At 43.3% G+C, this 7,052-nt stretch overlaps 1 non-coding gene across 1 annotated transcript; it reads right to left on the bottom strand.

Annotated features, from left to right (window-relative positions):
• Nucleotides 1-6,668: 6,668 nt before the first annotated feature.
• Nucleotides 6,669-6,743, bottom strand: Trnas-cga (transfer RNA serine (anticodon CGA)). The gene has a single exon. It is a non-coding gene; the product is annotated as a tRNA-Ser (tRNA).
• Nucleotides 6,744-7,052: the final 309 nt, after the last annotated feature.

Here is a 7,052-nt window from a genome sequence, read left to right as displayed (position 1 = left end):
TTTTTTAAAACTTCTGCAAAAGTCTGGGTAATTTGTGTAGTGTGAGTTTCACTTCATCCAGACATATGCAGCGTTTCAACCTTGATTGTTGCCTCACTGTTTTACACCTGTAACTTTAGATTACACCTCTTAACGAGTAGATTACACCTTTTTAAACTTTTAAATTCGTCGATAATTATACGAATTTTTTTGTCCCTGGGCTGGCCGAAGTGGCCGTGCGGTTCTAGGCGCTGCAGTCTGGAACCGCGAGACCGCTACGGTCTCAGGTTCGAATCCTCCCTCTGGCGTGGATGTGTGTGATGTCCTCAGGTTAGTTAGGTTTAACTGGTTCTAAGTTCTAGGGGACTGATGACCTCAGAAGTTGAGTCGCATCGTGCTCAGAGCCTTTTTTTTTTTTTTTTTTTTTTTTTGTCGCTGGAAGACGTTGCATAGGCAGGCAACGACTCGGGACCATGCACTGGGAACCTGGTTAGCCATTTAGTTATATAGATGGTTTTAAATAGCATTAGCCTGTGTACTGTCTGATTAGCCCTGATTCTCCGTACTGTGGCCAATATTTGAAGCACTCCGAGATAAAACGGGTGATATCTCGAGTGCTAGGCCTTGTTAATTACTTTCGATTACAACAGTAGCTCATTATGTATTCCACGGACAAAGTCCCGAACGCCGATTAAAGACAGGTGTGCAAACAATATTACTGTAGAGTTTGGCTTTAAATCGAACTGTTAGGTTTCTGTTCGCCATTGTAGTAGCAGTGCGGCCAAGTACCTGATATACTCAACCTCTTTATACTAGGTGCACAGTTTACGTTGCTTTATGGAATCAGTGAAACGTTTTTTTGATGCAAATGGCTAAAAAAATGGTTCAAATGGCTCTGAGCACTATGGAACTTGACATCTGAGGTCATCAATCCCCTAGAACTTAGAACTACTTAAACGTAACTAACCTAAGGACATCACACACATCCATGCCCGAGGCAGGATTCGAACCTGCGACCGTAGCGGTCTCGCGGTGCCAGACTGTAGCGCCTAGAACCGCTAGGCCACCACGGCCGGCTTTTGATGCAAATCATTTTTTTTAATTTTCCTGTTGTTACGTCTAGCAACTTCAAGTGTCTTCATTGTCTGTGTGCTGTTTCCTGTTGTACCAGTAAACCTTCATCCACATCCACAGCATACTCCGCAAGCCACCTACTTGTGTGCGGCCTAGGGTATCACACTTCCCTCTGTTGCTCCGGATCTGTCGACTTAGTTCTGTTAAGAGCGACGTGTTGAGTTCTATCAGCAAGAATGTCTGGAATCCAAACGCAGGTCTCCTCCGATATTCAGTAGGCTCGTATATACAGGGCTATTACAAATAATTGAAGCGATTTCATAAAATCACTGTAGCTCCATTCATTGACATATCGTCACGGCACACTACAGATACGTAGAAAAACTCATAAAGTTTTGTTCGGCTGAAGCCGCACTTCAGGTTTCTGCCGCCAGAGCGCTCGAGAGAGCAGTGAGACAAAATGGCGACAGGAGCCGAGAAAGCGTATGTCGTGCTCGAAATGCACTCACATCAGTCAGTCATAACAGTGCAACGACACTTCAGGACGAAGTTCAACAAAGATCCACCAACTGCTAACTCCATTCGGCGATGGTATGCGCAGTTTAAAGCTTCTGGATGCCTCTGTAAGGGGAAATCGACGGGTCGGCCTGCAGTGAGCGAAGAAACGGTTGAACGCGTGCGGCCAAGTTTCACGCGCAGCCCGCGGAAGTCGACGAATAAAGCGAGCAGGGAGCTAAACGTACCACAGCCGACAGTTTGGAAAATCTTACGGAAAAGGCTAAAGCAGAAGCCTTACCGTTTACAATTGCTACAAGCCCTGACACCCGATGACAAAGTCAAACGCCTTGAGTTTTCGGCGCGGTTGCAACAGCTCGTGGAAGAGGATGCGTTCAGTGCGAAACTTGTTTTCAGTGTTGAAGCAACATTTTTTCTTAATGGTGAAGTGAACAGACACAATGTGCGAATCTGGGCGGTAGAGAATCCTCACGCATTCGTGCAGCAAATTCGCAATTCACCAAAAGTTAACGTGTTTTGTGCAATCTCACGGTTTAAAGTTTACGGCCCCTTTTTCTTCTGCGAAAAAAACGTTACAGGACACGTGTATCTGGACATGCTGGAAAATTGGCTCGTGCCACAACTGGAGACCGACAGCGCCGACTTCATCTTTCAACAGGATGGTGCTCCACCACACTTCCATCACGACGTTCGGCATTTCTTTAACAGGAGATTGCAAAACCGATGGATCGGTCGTGGTGGAGATCACGATCAGCAATTCGTGTCACGGCCTCCACGCTCTCCCGACTTAACCCCGTGCGATTTCTTTCTGTGGGGTTATGTGAAAGATTCAGTGTTTAAACCTCCTCTACCAAGAAACGTGCCAGAACTGCGAGCTCGCATGGACGATGCTTTCGAACTCATTGATGGGGACATGCTGCGCCGAGTGTGGGAGGAACTCGATTATCGGCTTGATGTCTGCCGAATCACTAAAGGGGCACATATCGAACATTTGTGAATGCCTAAAAAAACTTTTTGAGTTTTTGTATGTGTGTGCAAAGCATTGTGATAATATCTCAAATAATAAAGTTATTGTAGAGCTGTGAAATCACTTCAATCATTTGTAATAACCCTGTATATATACGAGGGCTATCCACAAAGTACATTACGTTTTGGAATTAAAAGTAAATAAAGTACTGGAAATTTTTTTATTATATACAGATGAAAGCCACACTTAATTACTACTTTTCTACATAGTTGCCATTTAAATTAAGCCACTTATCGTAGCGATGGACGAGCTTGGAAATTCCTTCGTCGTAAAATTCGGCCGCCTGCGCCTTCAACCACGTGGTTACCTCTTCTCGAAGCTGTGCGTCGTCATCAAAACGCTGCATAGCCAACCACTTCTTCATTGCTGGGAATAAGTGGAAGTCGCTCGGTGCCAGGTCGGGACTGTACGGCGGATGAGGAAACAACGCCCACTTAAAAGATTCGAGAACTTCACGTGTGGCATTTGCCGTGTGGGCCCGGGCGTTGTCGTGAATCGGCAAGATCTTTGAGCCCAACTTTCCCCTGCGCTTGTTTTGTATTGCTCTTCTGAGGTTGTGCAGAGTTTGGCAATACCTTTGAGAGTTTACTCTACTGCCTCTTTCCACGAAATCCACAAAAATCACACCTTTTCTGTCCCAAAAGACAGAATACGAGCAAATACGACGGAGGAACTGTGCGATGAACTCTTAGAATGAAGCCAAACAACAAAAGGAAAATTTACTGCTTGGAAAAATTGAAACAACGGACCAAATTCGTAAATTTTATATACTTCATTGCTACCTTTGCACATCGTTGCAAGAAATAAAGTTTTATGATATTGTTAAAAAGTAACTTGTCGTGGCATAGGACGTAGGTTCGTATACAGCCACGTGCGAAATTTTTTTTTTTCCTCTTCGAGTTTGCAACGCATTCTGAGACTTCGTCAATCGTCAAAGTTAAGCATATTTCTGAAATATTCGTTGTAATTTACAAGTAAGAGCGCGATTTCTCAGTAACGATTATCTCCGATTTCGTGACTTCCTTATGTTCAAGAAATGAAAGATGAAATTACTGTGCGTGAAACAGTGACATTTATACTTTTGCTTGTCACAAGTAATTCAACAGTTTTTCGGAATACGTAGCGATTTCCGAGAGTGTGGTCAGACAGGAAGCTAAGAGCACAACGTAAATTACTGCTGTGAAACTATACTCCAGTTTGTCACAAGTACTTAACTGCGATCGACTCGTTAACAACAGTAGACAGAGATGAAAGGTTTCCACCACAGTATTTTCAGACTATACCAACATATATGAAACATTTTGATTCATCAGATGCATGTGATAAACTACAACGAACTTCTGTAGCTGCTCTTGCCACTCGCTCTTGAAAAGGCGATTTTTAAAATTTTGTTTCAATGAACCAAACCGTTGATGTATCATATAGATAAGTAGGCTGCTTCATCACTTGGATCTGTAGAAGGGAGCTATAACCACATTACGTGGTTGAAGGCGCAGGCGGCGGAATTTTACGACGAAGGAATTTCCAAGCTCGTCCATCGCTACGATAAGTGCCTTAATTTAAATGGCAACTATGTAGAAAAGTAGTATTTAAGTGTGGCTTTAATCTGTATATAATAAAAAAAAATTTCCAGTACTTTATTTATTTTTAATTCCAAAACGTAATGTACTTTGTGGATAGCCCTCGTATATATATTTCATTAAACAGCAATGCGAGACCGTGTCAAAGCTCTTACTGAAATCAACCGTCTCCCAATATCGTCTTTTTCTGTCTTCTGCCCATTAGTTCCCAATTTCTTATTTCGTCTCCATTGAAAGCAGTGCTAAATTTAGTATTTCATCCTTAAAAACGCTTCTGTTATTTCCGATTCTTTGATGTTGTTTCTTTCCAGTTCTGTTCTTATTTGCCCGGAACCGCGCGACTGCTACGGTCGCAGGTTCGAATCGTGCCTCGGGCATGGATGTGTGTGATGTCCTTAGGTTAGTTAGGTTTAAGTAGTTCTAAGTTCTAGGGGACTGATGACCTCAGATGTTAAGTCCCATAGTGCTCAGAGCCATTTGAACCATTTTTTTTGTTCTTATTTCTGCAATCCATTGAGCCGTGCTGCGGCTCAAGTTGGTGCTGTTTGTATGTTTCTGCCCTCTGTTGGAGGCGAGACGAGTTCCTTACATTACACACTGAAGAACCAAAGAAACTGGTACACCTACCTAATATCGTGTAGGGCCCCCCGTAAACACGCAGGAGTATCGCAATCGACGGGGCATGGACTCGACTAACGTCTACAGTAGTGCAGGAGGGAACCGACGCCACGAATGCTGCATGGCTATCCATAAATTCGTAAGAGTACGAGGGTGTGGAGATCTCTTCTGAACAACACGTTGCAAGTCATCCCAGATACGCTCAATAATGTTCATGTCTGGGGAGTTTGGTGACCAGCGGAAGTGTTTAAGGGGCTCCGGAACGCCCTATACTTGCAATGTTAAAATAACGCTTATAAATTACATCTTTCCTCACAAAGTATTTGTGGTAGGAAGTTGAACTTTTTACAGATTATTTATTGGAATATGGGCTACAACTTAACACAGGGATTTTACAAAATTTTAGTTCAGTTATTAAAGATGATTTTTTTTCAATTGTAATGAAAATTCACAACATTTTTTTGCAATTTTTAATTTATATATTCAAAAATATACAGTTTTTTGGAAAAAGGCTGTGTTAAATTATGCAGAAGGTACTGTGCAACATTTACTGAAAGTTTGAAACAAATATGTTTGGAAGATCCTTAGAAAACATGTAATTAGTATGAGAAAATAAAAGTTTTGGGAATCGAGCGACAAAGATTGGATTAACTTTTTAGTGCATTCTAGGTCCATAGGATGGATTATCTTCATCCTCTGCAAACTCCTCCTCCAGCTTCCTCTTGTTCCTCCTCCTGTTTACTCTTGCTCGTATTTCTAGACTCTTTACAGCCCTGTCTGCAGCCCGAAGGCGTTCCTTGTCTAAAGCAAGCATCGCTCGTACCGTGTTAGAACCTATCTTCATTCCCATATTTCTAAATACCTTGCACCTTACAATGTTGCCATCATTGAAGGTCGCAACAGCATCATACACACCAAAGTGAAGTGTTTCTATTCCAACAAATACAGTCTTGGGGATTCTCGACCATATAACACTACCTGTATTTACACTTTCATTGGGGTTTTGAGTTTTTCCGTGAATACACTTTTTCAACAGTTCAGGTGCTGCTAAGTCTCTGAAAATAGGTTAGCCACAACACATACTTTATCTCACATCACTAAAATGTACCTGATGAACACGGACGTTAATAATAACACCATTTGACAGCAGTTTAATAGCGCCACAGTGGGTCACGCCCATGTAGAACACATTTCAAAAAAAATTTAAAAATAGTTGTAGTCTTCGGAATTGAATAAATTATATATCTATTAAAAGGTAATAGTCTGCAGATTCAGAAAACGCAAAAAAGTAAAAATTGAACTTTTCATGATTTTGAGCCTTTCCGGAGCCCCTTAAACTCAGAAGAGTGCTCCTGGAGCCAGCCTGTAGCAATTCTGGGCTGTGGTGTCTCAATGTCCTGCTGGAATTGCTCAAGTCCGTCGGAATGCACAGTAGACATGAATGGGTGCAGGTCATCACACAGGGTGTGTCACCTGTCAAGTCGTATTTAGACGTATCAGGGGTCCCATGTCACTCCATCTGCACACACTCCACACCACTACAGAGCCTCCACCAGCTTGTAAAGTACCCGGTTGACATGCACGGTCCACGCATTCATGAGTTTGTCTCGATACCCGTACACATCCATCCGCTCGATACCATTTGAAACGAAACTCGTCCGACGAGGCAACAAGTTTCCATTTCATCAACAGTCCAGTGTCGGTGTTGACGGGCCTCATAAAGCTTTGTGTCGTGCAGTCATCAAGGGTACACGAGTGCGCCTTGGCTCCGAAAGCCCATATCGATGATGTTTCGTTGAATGTTTCCAGAATGAGATTTTCGCTCTGCAGCGGAGTGTGCGCTGATATGAAACTTCCTGGCAGATCAAAACTGTGTGCCCGACCGAGACTCGAACTCGGGACCTTTGCCTTTCGCGGGCAAGTGCTCTACCAACTGAGCTATCGAAGCACGACTCGCGCCCGGTACTCACAGCTTTACTTCTGCCAGTACCTCGTCTCCTACCTTCCAAACTTTACAGAAGCTCTCCTGCGAACCATGCAGAACTAGCACTCCTGAAAGAAAGGGAGTTTCATATCAGCGCACACTCCGCTGCAGAGTGAAAATCTCATTCTGGAAACATCCCCCAGGCTGTGGCTAAGCCATGTCTCCGCAGTATCCTTTCTTTCAGGAGTGCTAGTTCTGCAAGGTTCGCAGGAGAGCTTCTGTAAAGTTTGGAAGGTAGGAGACGAGGTACTGGCAGAAGTAAAGCTGTGAGTAC

Source organism: Schistocerca cancellata, chromosome 11, assembly GCF_023864275.1.
Source record: "Schistocerca cancellata isolate TAMUIC-IGC-003103 chromosome 11, iqSchCanc2.1, whole genome shotgun sequence".
Taxonomy (NCBI): Eukaryota; Metazoa; Arthropoda; class Insecta; order Orthoptera; family Acrididae; genus Schistocerca; species Schistocerca cancellata.
This window is presented reverse-complemented; position numbering and strand designations above follow the sequence as displayed.